Raw genomic sequence first — 13,802 nt, 5'->3', positions numbered from 1 at the left:
TTTTGTTGAAGCCTCATACAATTCATGTCCTTGGGGCATAAAACTATCAATTTTTTATTTTCCTAATGGAAGTTTTGGAAGGGAAAAAAAATTAATTTAAAATAGAACGAAATAAAATGCATGAGATAAAAATAGGATGTTTTAAATTAGGATTTAATCTAAATATCAGTAGAATTTAATTAACATATATTTTAAAAGCACATATTAAAATTATTAGTAGAAGTTTTTAAATGTTTTATTTTAGTATTAAAAAATGGACATTGTCACTTTTATTCTAATAGTTTTACTTTTTATTTTATTTTATAAATTTATATAAATATATAATAAAAAATGTGTAGAATGATATTATAAAGAGTAAAGTATTGTTTTTGTTTCAAAATATTTGGGGTAAGTTTCAAAGTTGTTTCTACCATTTAAATCGTTTCAACGTTGTTCTGTTGTTAATGATTTATTAATAGAATTGACGGTGAGACAAAATTAAGATGATTTTAAAACATTAGTGATTTAAATAGGATAAAAATATTGAGGATAAAAATGATACATTACTTTTAGAAAAACTTCTAAATTAAATAATATGATAGTAAATTTTTACTGAATGAATTGTATTACGAATTTAAAATTTTTATTCATACTTATAAAATGGTTAGTATATAAATTTTTAAAAAAGAAAAAAAATAGTATGATACATATATAATAAGGTATAAATTATTCATTTGTGTCTAATATATTGCATTTTTTTACATTTAATTAATTAAACTTTATTTTTAACTTTTAAATAAATTTTAATTTTTCAATGACATATAATTATTTAATTTATTTTTTAATTTTGCTCTTAATCATTCTACAAGTGTTATATGATGAATAAAAATCTTGGATTCGTAATGTAATTCATTCCGTTAAAATTCACTATCATCTATTTATGATATATTAAAACAAAGTTGAAGGTAGTGTTCTAATGCATTATTAATCTTCAAACTTTCTAATAGAGTAATGCTACATATTTAAATCTTTTTATGAACTAAGTTAAATAATAAGACTTGAAATAATGTTAGCTATAATTAATTTTTGTTATGTTAGACCAACTTACTTGGACTTAATTAACAAAAAAATTTGGATGTGTAGTATTATTCTTTCTGATATTATGCCATGTCAGCATAAGTAGGTTTTGACACAATTTGATCCAAATCTACTATACATCCGAGCATTATTGCCATCCAAGTTCAATCAAGTAGACTCAACACCAATAAAAACCACTCTCATTAAAAGAGTGTGATTATATGCGCGGAGCTTTACGTTATCGTCGTCGTCGTCTTCTTCTTTTTTGCGTTCCTCCTCCTCCTCGCGTTCCTTCTTCTTCGCGTATTTTCTTCTCATCGTCATTCTTTTGTTGCTGCTATTGTTGCTATTTTTTTTTCTTTTCCTCCTCCTCTCCTTGGTGATTTTGCAACATTATGTGTTTTGAATTATGCAGAACAACGAGACCAAATGCACCTTAATTCACTCATAAATGAACCAAAAATTAAATTTCGAATGAACCAAAATTACTTAATGACGACGATATACAAACAAACTCGTTTCAAAACAAGCACGGATCAACTGCACCTTATTTAGGCCCAATTTGGGTAAATAACTTAAATAAGTTCTTTTGGAAAAAGATCTTAAAGTATAAGAACTTTTATTAATAGTAGCTTATAAATAAGTTATTTTGTATTTGAATTTTTAACTATAGAAGTGCTTATTTTAAAGTTGTAGCGTTTGGATAAATAACTCAAAAAATACAATTTTTTTAACATAAGAGAATGGATATTAAAATAACGATGATAACAAATACTTTCCATTATTGAATGTTGATTTTACATAACCAAATCACTAAGATTACAATCGATCAGGCAATTAATTCTTTATTTGTTCTCTAATTAGTTCCATTTTTCTAGCACTTTCAGCATTCGGTTCTTCCCACGTAATATCATTAGAAACTGGTTCTTCTACTTCACCTTCACCTTCACCCATAAGATTAAAATTTTCAAAGAATTCTTCAAATTGTTCATCGCTTGTGTCATTCCGTCGAATAAAATTGTGTAAAGCCATACAAGCACCAATAATTCTAACTTGTGTGTCTAAGAAAAACGATGGCATGGCACCTAAGATTTTTCATCTTACCTTACAACATCCAAATGAGCGTTCAATTGTACATCTAAGGCTAGAATGATAATAGTTGAATACTTCATTTCTTCCTCTTGCTCTGGGACCTAATCTAAAATGTGAAAGATGGTATCTATGACCTTTACCAAGTAGTACTTATCTAGCAAAAATTTAGTGCACCACAAAATTAGTTAATAAAAATAAAGAGTTTAATCTAATATAAATAATATCAGTCTCATATGCTAACCTTTAGGAGGAAGAGGGAAATGAAGACTTTGTCTACGCACAGCTTGATTGAAAATTTTAATATCGTGTGCAGATCCCTCCCAACCTGCCCATACAAATGTGAAACACATGTTAAAATCACATACTGCCATCACATTTGTAGTTGTAATCCCCTTTCTACCAATGTGAATTTTCTTATCGGCAGGAACAACAACAGGTATATGAGTTCCATCTATTGCACCAATGCAATTTTTAAAATATAGATAATATCTTTCATCATTTTTAATTTCCATTGGAGTATCTGTGAATTGTGGATCAGTTGGTTGAATAATATGTTGAGCAAGCTTGCAAACAGCATCCAATACACAATGAAATTGTCTAGAAATAGTTTCCCCTGAATGTTGGAATCTCTCTTCTGCATTACGTATTGAACCTGATTGTCCAATGATATATAAAAATATACCTACTTGTTCATGAATTTCAATCCCTTTTGTTGTCTTCCGATTGTAAGTACTTTGTAAAACATCACAGAGATGAAGGAACACAAGCTTTTTCATCCTAAATTACTGGTAGCAACGAATAGGATGTCCATTTAAAAGTTTATTTACCCAACTACTTCCTGTCAATCTTGAAGTTCTTCGTGGATTTTTCACAACGTACTTTAGAAAATAATCAACACAAGTTGCGATTGTTATTAAAGTCATTGTCTTCTTCTTACGTTTGGCTGCGACCTTTTGTTTGTTTTCAAATTCTTTGTCTGACACATTTGTATTTGACATCAAACTTTCAGTTGAGCTGTTAGATATCCTGTTATACAAATATTTTAAACTAATATCAAATAAACACTAGTTCACATATTAAATATAAAATAGCAAACAACAATAGAAAATAATAAAAAAATATAATCATAGAAAATATTTTTTGAACAACACATAAATATATTAAAAAGAGTTATTCTAGCAAAAAAAAAAAACTTTAAGAACCAGACACATCTGCTAAACTATGAATCTTCAACCAACCAAGTTGTAAGGCAGAATCTTCTAGCCCCATAAAAATCTCTCTATTCGACCTTTTTGCCATTAGTCTTGTAGCTATAAAGAATATATCACTCCTCACTTCTAGCACAGATAATTGTTTGAGAACAGCTAAACAAGTAGATATACTTGGTACGTTATTTCTATGAGCTATTTCGTTGGCCTTTTCTTCTTCAAACACATTAATTATACGTTCTAGTTGAGTTGAAAGTTGAGAGGCTCCAGACCATTTTTCAACCTTTCTTCTCTTTTGTCTCATTGCATTAGGAGGCGTTGATTCATCATTTAACTCATCTTCTAAACCTTCTTCCTCATTATCATTATCTTCGTCATTATATCTATCGTTATAACTATCATTTATATCTTCAGAAGGTGCCCATGCACCTACACCAGTAGCTACAACATCTTCAAAAAGAAACTCCATTTCATCAAGATGTTTTGGACCTTCCTCTCTAAATTTTGTCACATCAGGATTTTCCTATGAGACGATAAAATGACAATTAAAAATCTCTCGATAAAATTGATATTTCTGAAATAGTTTTAAAAAATGCAACATACCTGAATCTTAGCATCCCACCAATCATCACTTGCTTATATGGTCTTCTTAATAGGATCCCAATCAAGACCGGTCTCTTTTCCTTTTAGTTTAGCCCATAGTCCCCATTCTCTTTTCATAGCCTCCCACTTATTTTTAAATTGTTTAGACTCATAATTTAAACCAGTCTCTTTCAAGAATTTTGTTTTTAAATTTGCTCAACCAACTTTGTTAAAATGTGTTCTAAGTCTATTTCCAGCCACCATCTCTTCTTTACATATTTTCATGAATATAACAGTATTTCGTTCATTTCAATCAGCTTTAAATTTTCTTCCAAACTTGCCACTTTCATGAATTTGTTGGGGAAGAACATAAAAAAAAATTTATAAAACTAATTATAAAAATAATAGCAAGTTGTATAAAAATAAAATCACATATAAAAAAATAAAATTAAAATCACATATAAAAAAATAAAATTAAAACTGAGATCTCATAGCATACACAATGTTCAATACAAATTTAATAATAAAAATAGAATGATAAAATGATAAAAAAAATACCTGGAAGGAATATATGCTGGTTCAGATGGAACAGAAGATGGTGGTGAAGGGTCAATACTTCCAGCAGATGAATCATTACATGAAAATGGTGGTGGAGGGCCAACACTTTCAGTAGATGGAACATTGTGTGAAGATGATAGTGGAAGGCCAGTGCTTCTAGAAGATGGAACCTTGCGTGAAAATGGTGGTGGAAGGCCAGTATTTCCAAAAGAAACAGAAAACATTTTTTTCACAGAATCAAGAACGAAAGTAGATTTTCTTGTTCTGAAATCAATTTTTTTCATGGAAGTGATAAAATGACTTATCGAAAAGGAGATAAGTCATCTATTTCTACTTCTTTCAAAAGTTGTAAATTAACTTTTCGGAAAGTTAAAAGCTTTTCTTTAAAATGGTGCCAAACACGCTTATTGTAACTTTTCATAATTCAAAAGTAAAAAAAAAATAGCTTTTGTCACTTCCCAAACGGGCTCTTAAAACCAGAATGAACCAAAATTACTTAATGATTGTGTTCGAAAACAAGCACACAAACAAAATTGAATGATAAAAAATTCACTAAAAAATAAACCGAAATTACATTTAGAATGAACTGTAAATTAAATTCTGAATAAACCAAAATTATTTAATAATGATGATACACAAACGAACTCATTTCAAAACAAGCACAGACCCAATGCACCTTATTTAAATTCAAAATGAACCGAAATTATTTAATGATTGCATTCAAAAATAAACACAAACAAAATTGAATCATGAATAAATACACATCTGAATCCATCAAGTGATTTTGCAGTATTATGTGTTTTTTCTTCTTTGTTTGTTTTTTTCATGTTTTTATTATTGTTTAGAGGGTAAAACAAGAAGAATTATGAGAAGAAAAAACAAGAAGGAGAAGATGAACAAGACAAGAAAAAGAAGAACATGATGAAAACTTTTGATGAGTTTTTTATTCTTGTTTCTTCTTTTTTTGTTTGACTTTTCTTCTCTTTTTCTTGATTTTATTCCTCTCAAGAGAGGATATGAGGAGGAAGAGTTTTAAATTGTGCAGAACGAGGCTAAATGTACCTTAATTCACTCAACAATGAACCGAAATTACCTTGAGAATGAGCCGAAAATTAAATTCCAAATGAACCGAAATTACTTAATGATGATGATATACAAACAAACTCGTTTCAAAACAAGCACATACCAAGTGCACCTTATTTAAATCCAGAATGAACTGAAAGTATTTAATGATTGCGTTCGAAAACAAGCATACAAACAAATTGAATGATCAGAAATTTACTCAGAAATGAATGAAAATTATATCCAAAATGAACCTAAAATTAAATTCCGAATGACTAAGTCGAAATTACTTAATGATGACGATACACAAACAAACTCATTTCAAAACAAACACAGACTAAGTCAGTTTTGCACAAAAACACATCCAAATCATTTTGGATCATACAATGTCATTAATATGGCAAAAATTCGATAATAACGGTAACAATAACGATGATAATGATAACAACGATACATATTAGAAGAAGACGACAATGATGATGATGATGATGATGATGATGATGATGATGATGATGATGATGGAGAAGGATGAAAAGGAAGGACGAAAAGAAGAAGACGTAGTATCAGGAGTGAATAAGAATGTGCGTGCGTGAATTTGAAACAAGAAAAAGAAGAAGAATAAAGCATGAAAAAGAAGCGCGTGAATCTAAAAGATTTGGTTGGACTTTGTTGGTTAAATCACTTTAATATGGAGCTTTATTGAATTTCATATTCTCTTACTCTTTTTTTTTTTTTTTGGTAGATCTCTTACTCTTTACTTTTATATAAGATAGTATATACCTTCAATGTTAATATTATTTCTCTTAATTAGGTATAAATATAATTTATCCTCTTTTATTATACTCACTCTTTTTTATAAGTATTATATAGCATTACAAATTTACAACTTAGGATTCTTCTTCATTTTTTCTTCTCAATCTTATATCATTTATTTTTTTAGGTTATTCGATACTTTTTATATTCTCTTATTCTTTACTTTTATATAAGATACTATAGAGTTTTAATGGTAATGTTATTTTTCTTTAATAGGTATAAATTGAGTAATAAAACAAAATTCAGCATCTTCTTTTATACTTACTCCTTTTTATATTTTCTATATAAATCAACATTCACTTTACACCTCTTCTTTATCTTCTCTTTTCAAATAATATCATGCCACTTAGGCCTAGTTTGGATAAACAGCTTAATTAAATTCCTTTTGATAAAATAGCTTCAACAATAAATAACTATATTAAAAGTAACTTATAAATAAGTTATTTTGTGTTTGAGTTTTTAACTCTAAAAGTGTTTATTTTATAGAAATGTGATAAAACGTAGTAGTATTATGAGAGAAGTCATTTTTTTTAACTTTTTTATAAGCTTCTAAATAGCTTCTTAGAAAGCTGTAATTCGATTTTAAAAATTGCACCAAACATTAATATTACTACTTTTCATAAGTCAAAACTCAAAAAAGTTACTTTTAAAGCTTTCCAAACGGGCCCTTATTCTTTTTCCTTCATTCTTACTAATATTTTGCGCAAATATTTGAAGAATTCGATGGATTACCACAACTCTTTTGTTTAGTTTGCTAAACATATGTATTAGGTAATAAATTCCTAAAACACTAGACCTTTATAATTTTTTATTTTTTTATTTTTTTCTAATTATATTCATTAGTTATATCATCCATATATTATTTCTTTTTCTTTCAACCATTTATATTTTTTAATATTATTTAGTTGTAATAGGTTAAAAATATATGGTACAATGTAAGTCATAAAAAATAAAATTAGAAAATTGAATGTTAATTTTAATTATATATCATATCCTTTATAATTTATTTTTTAGTTTTTTTATTTTTAGTCTAATTGTATTCATTAATTATATCATTCATATATCACTTCTTTTTTCTTTTAACAATTTATATTTTATAATATTATTGAAAATACATAGTATTATCATGAGTCATAAAAAATAAAATTAAAAAAATCAAATTATTAATTTCGACTATTGAAATATTATATTCAAAATTGTATTTCATCTAATAATTTTATATTTGTACTATAACACTTAAATATAATCCAGAAAATAAATAAATAAAAATGATTTTAATAGAATAAAATAAAGATAATAATATAAAATCAAATAAATAAATTTAAATGGAATATTTTCATAATTTTATTTAAAGGCAAACTTATGTATAAATTTTTAATTATATAATATTAAGTTTTAAATTAATTTATATATTTTATATAGTACATATCCATTTTTATTTTTGCGTAATGCGCGGATCTAAATCTAGTTTTACTTGATTGGATAATTCTTTTAAGAGTAATATATTGTTTTTGTACCGGTCGTTTTCGTCCTATTTAAGTTTTTAAAGTTTTAAAATTTTTTCAATTTTGTTTTTGTCTCCCCCTCAATTCTATTAACACATCACTAACCACAGGACAACACTGAGACCATTTTAAAATGTTAGGGATTTAAATATGACGATTTAAATGTTAGGACAATTTAAAACTTATCTCAAACGTTAAAAGACAAAAACAATATTTTTCTCTATTATAAAAAATAGGAGTGACATTATGATTTTTCTAATGACTATACAATAATATTTTTTTTTTGTGACTGTTACGGTGGGTAACCGGAGATTGATGGGCTGGATGGCGTTGGTTGGCCCAAACGTATGAAGGAGGTGGCTTTCGAGTGGATATGTTATTCGGCGTTCCTCCGTCCGACTTGTACGTGTGAAAGAATGGGGGGTGGTACCTGCAAAGACACTCTGATGCCTAAGTTAGCAAGGGTGTGAGCAGGTTAGATAGTATTGGGACTCGAGATACCTGAATGGTGTCAGTGTATTTATAGTGGTGAACCAATAACCACCGCTGAAGTAGTGCCACCTTTTTAGGTGTATAACCGTTCCCATATCTTAGGGAGGTTAAGATATGGCTCTATGAAGTGGTTAGAGAGTTTCTAGGGGCAGTTACTCATTCGAATGAGTGTTATCTGCCAGCTAACCCTCGTGTCCGACTTCTTTGGAGCAGGTCGTGTTTAGTACCGACTTCTTGGGATGAAGGCTGGTACTGGATGAAGGCCAACCCTTTGGGTTGGGCCTCTTTGCTTGGATCCTGGACCTTTATTATTGGGCCAGGGTATGAACAGTGCCCCTACTCGAGCCCAATTTCTTTTTAGGATTTGGGTTCGAGTATTCAACTCGGGGTCGTAGCCGATTTGCAAGAGGACCGACATGATGGTTTAAGAACCGACGTGATTTTTCGTGACCTTTTGGTTCTGACAGTTACGTCTAATCAAGCGTCGTGTCCGTTAGGGGTGTGCGTAGGGATTTATGGCCTTGGTAACGGTGCATCTTCATTAATGATTGCCCCAATTTTACCATTATGCCCCTAACGTTCTTATAAATACTTTCCCTCTCTTTCGTTGTTTCGTTTCTGCGATCTTTCAAATTTCCCTTGCATTCGTTCGTGCTGCATTCTTGCGTTTTCGAAGGCTTTTGCTTCCAACCCTTATTTCCGGATAAAGGTTAGTTCTTTAATATGCCCTTGCAGATAAATTTGATTTGCAGACTTTAGTTTCGCATCCTCCTCCCTTTAGAGACCGTGTTGGTGATTTTTCTTTTCCCCTTGTAGGTTTTGTTACCCCCTTTTTTATAAAAAGAAATGGCTTCTGTAGATGCTCTCTCTCACTGGGTTGATGTCACGGTCTTAGGGGAGGAGCCCTCAGTCGATTCTGAGTTCATTACCAACCTTCGCACTCATCACAGAATTTGTACTTCTGAGGATGACGAACCAAAATATGAATTGGTAGTCCCGGGTCCTGAAGACCGGGTTTGTTTTGGAAGAGTCAATGAGGCGGCCCCTCATTTTTTCTTTATGTATGAGTGCATGATCACCCGTTTGGGTATTTTTCTTCCTTTTTCAAATTTTGAGATATCTGTTTTGCGTCACTGTCGAGTCGCCCCCACCCAGCTTCACCCCAACTCTTGGGGTTTTTTGAAAATTTATCAATTCATCAGCCAGGCCTTAGAGTTTTCGACTTCTTTAAAGATTTTTTTCCATCTTTTTCATATGACAAAACCCTTCAGTGGGCTAAACAATAAACAACAGTGGGTGTCGTTCCGAGCCATACAAGGTCGGAGAATCTTCACCCTTTTTGACGAATCCTTTCACGACTTCAAGAACTACTTTTTCAAAGTACAAGCTGTAGAGGGTCACCACCCCTTTTTCCTGGATGATAATTCCTCTCCCCGATTTCCTTTATATTGGCTGGAGGCCTCCCCCTGCGAGAAATATGGTCTGGATGACCTAAATGAGGTAGAAGCAGCCATTGTGGGGTTCCTCCGAGAAGTGTGGGGGAGGGCCCCATACTTGGACACAAGAAAGTTTCTCCAGGGGTCTCCGACCTTTGTCCAGGCACAGCTAGGTAGCTTTTATTTGTTTGCTGGATTTCCGACTTGTCTTATCCGACTTGTCTAATCTATCATTTGTTGCTTTTTTCAGAGATGGTAAAGGCAAACGCTCAAGAATCTTACCAAAGGGTCCGGGAGGCTAAAGCAAGGTCTCGCGCCAGGACTGGTGGCGCCAGGGCAGTTATCTCTCCTTCTCCTCCTCCTCGGAATGTTGGGACTCCCTCTCAGCCCATTGTAATTTCTTCTTCAACTTTCTCTCAGCCACCCCCCTGCTCGATCTTCTTCTGAACCAGATAATAAGAAGCGCAAGACCTTAGAGTCTGGCTCTTCTGGTGAGGCGAAGGCGGATGCTCTTGCATTCGTCCGAAAGAACATCTATCCCAACGTTCGCATAAACATGGATGATGTTTCTGTTCGGCGCCACCTTACCACTCTGGTTGAGGAGAGCCTGAAGGCGGCGGGGGTTTGTGGCAAACTCTTGGATATTTTTGAGAAGGCCCCTCTCAACTCTTTAGGGATGACCTCGAGGGTCGAAGAGCTGGAAGGAAGGCTTCTCATATATCAGGAGCATGAGGGGAAGTTGAAGGAGGAAGTCGCCAAGCTGAGGGAGGAGAGAGATAATCTCCGGGAGAGTGGGAGGAAGTTGCAAGCCCAATGCAACATGGAGGTGGATTTGAGGAAGGCAGCGCAAGCCAGCTACAACAGTTTATTTGATGATCTTGTGTCTGTAAAGAATGACTTGCTGAATGCCCGGAAGGCCTATACCGAGTTAGAGGACTCTATTGCAGATGGTGCTGATGAGGCTTGGCGGGTTTTTAAGGAACAGGTCGGAGTCATTGCTCCTGACTTGGACCTTTCTCCTTTGGACCCTGATAAGATTGTTATTGATGGTGCCATCGTGGATCCTCCTGTCCCCGTGGTGGAGTCCGAGTCCGATTTGAAGACTCGGGGGCAGAGGATCATAGAGTCCCCTCCTCGCTCTAAGGACGCTCCGGGTTCTTCTACTGCTCCTCCGACTTCCTCTCCAGCCCTTGCTCCTGGCGTTCCTTCCGACTCTGCTGGTGGTGCTCCTTCTACTCCTCTTACTAAGAAGTGATTTTGGCTATTGGGGCCCGGCCTGTGGGCCCCTCTTTTTAAACTCTTTTATATTTATTTGTTGATGTTTGCAACAATTTTTTGGCCTTTTAGGGCCGTAAACAAAACAAATTTTTGATACCCTTTTTAACAAGGGTTTAATTTAGCGTTTAAATAAATGCCCTTTTTTGGATAAGGGTTTTGAGTTACCTTATGCGCGCATGCTTTCCTATTCGTGGTTCTTTTGACTTTTTGATCTTTTCTGGAAAAACCTTTTCTTTGGGGCTTGCCTGCTTTTCTGAATCTTTTTTGATCTTCAAGGCAGCCTTATAACTTTTTCTTAGTTTTTCCTATCTCTTTTTGTTATTCCTAGTACTCAATTTTGTTTCATTGAGTTTTTCGTGACTTAGGCTACTTTTGCGATTCATTTTAATTTTACTCGGCTTCGCTTTTCGACTTATGAGTTGGACTGCTCCCGAGTTTATCATGATCGACTTCTATAGCCTCTTTACGCCGACTTGTACCTCGTCGTTTTATCCTGACGACCATCTAGGTCGGTTCATGGGATTTTCACGTTTTGTCGAGCTTAAATTGGCGCGTTTCGTAGAAAGAGAATAAAAAGGGAATTTAAAAGAGATATTTAAAATGAAAGAGATCTTTATTAGTTGAGGAGGTACCTTCTTGCTACTAAGGGCTTTTGATAATTTATTTTCCCTTAGCCCCTACTATGATGCCTCGTTAAAAACCCTTCTCCAGAAAAAACCCTTTAATTTTGGGAAAAAATCATGAAGTTGGGAAAAGAGTACATCAGAGAGTAGGGTTCGCTTTTTAGCTGTAGTACCTTTTCATATTACAAGCATGCCATGATCTTGGTAACTCGTTGCCGTCAAAGTCGGTTACCCTGTAATAGCCTTTTCCTAAGACCTCGTTGATCTTGTATGGTCCTTTCCAATTTGCAGCGAGCTTTCCTTCCCCAGATTTGTTGACTCCAATGTCGTTTCTGATTAAGACCAAGTCGTCTGGGGTGAAACTCCTTCGAATGACTTTTTTGTTGTATCTCGCGGTCATCCTTTGCTTCAACGCTGCTTCTCTTATCTGGGCTTCTTCTCGGATTTCGGGGAGTAAGTCGAGCTCCTCTTTGTGCCCCTGTATATTCCCGATCTCGTCGTGGAAAATCACTCTTGGGCTTTGCTCATTGACCTCTATTGGGATCATGGCTTCTACGCCATAAACTAGTCGGAAGGGTGTTTCTCCAGTGGCGGATTGGGGGGTTGTTCTGTAAGCCCATAGTACTTGTGGGAGCTCTTCTGCCCAAGCTCCTTTCGTATCTTGTAATCTTTTCTTCAGCCCTGCCAGTATGACTTTGTTGGCTGCTTCGGCTTGCCCATTGGCTTGTGGGTGTTCCACTGAGGTGAACTGGTGTTTGATGTTCATACTAGCTACTAGGCTTCTAAAAGTGGAGTCGGTGAACTGGGTTCCGTTATCTGTGGTAATGGAATAAGGTATCCCATACCTTGTGATTATATTTTTGTAGAGGAACCTCCGACTTCTTTGTGCAGTGATGGTGGCCAGTGGTTCTGCTTCTATCCACTTTGTGAAATAATCTATTCCCACTATTAGGTATTTGACTTGTCCTGGCGCCTGGGGAAAAGGACCTAACAAATCCATTCCCCATTTTGCAAAGGGCCATGGGGAGGTGATACTAATGAGCTCCTCTGGGGGGGCCACGTGGAAATTTGCATGCATTTGACACGGTTGTCACTTTTTCACAAAGTCTGTGGCATCTTTCTGCAAGGTTGGCCAGTAGAATCCATCTCGGATCACCTTTCTGGCTAATGATCTTGCTTCGAGATGGTTCCCGCAGATTCCACTATGTACCTCCTCTAATACCTCGGTGGCTCTTGAGGTCGGTACACACTTTAACAATGGTGTTGATATCCCCCTTCTATAGAGAATATTTTTCACCAAGGTATAGTGTTGTGCTTCCCTTCGGATTTTCTTGGCCTCCTTTTCCTCCTTGGGGAGGATGTCAAATTTCAGGTATTCGACTAAGGGGTTCATCCATCCGAGGTTTAATCCGACCACTTCAAAGACTTCTTGTTTGTCTTCCATTTTTACCACTGAAGGTTCCTGGAGAGTCTCTTGAATCAGGCTTCTGTTATTTCCTCCTGGCTTGGTACTTGCTAACTTGGATAGGGCGTCTGCTCTGCTGTTTAGATCCCGAGTTATGTGTTTCACCTCGGTTTCTGCAAAGCGCCCCAGGTGCTCCAAAGTTTTTTCCAAGTACCTCTTCATGTTTGGGTCCTTTGCCTGATATTCTCCACTTATTTGGGAGGTCACCACTTGGGAGTCGCTGTATATCATCACCTTCGTAGCACCGACTTCTTCTGCCAGCTTCAATCCTGCGATCAAGGCTTCATACTCTGCCTGATTATTTGAAGCTGGGAATTCAAACTTGAGGGAAACCTCTATCTGGGTTCCCCTTTCAACTACCAATATTATGCCTGCACCGCTTCCTGTTTTGTTGGAGGATCCATCTACATAGAGTTCCCATGTAGTTGGTTTATCTCCTTGATCTCCTGCATATTCTGCAATGAAGTCGGTGAGGCACTGGGCTTTAATTGCCGTCCGAGTTTCGTACTTCAAGTCGAACTCGGAGAGCTCTATTACCCATTGAACCATTCTTTCTGCAACATCCGTCTTTTGGAGGATTTGCTTCATGGGTTGGTTCGTGCGGACTCTTATTGTGTGAGCTTGAAAGTAAG

This window comes from Arachis ipaensis, chromosome B8 (genome assembly GCF_059453495.1).
Source record: "Arachis ipaensis isolate K30076 ecotype BB chromosome B8, ASM5945349v1, whole genome shotgun sequence".
NCBI lineage: Eukaryota > Viridiplantae > Streptophyta > Magnoliopsida > Fabales > Fabaceae > Arachis > Arachis ipaensis.
This window is presented reverse-complemented; position numbering follows the sequence as displayed.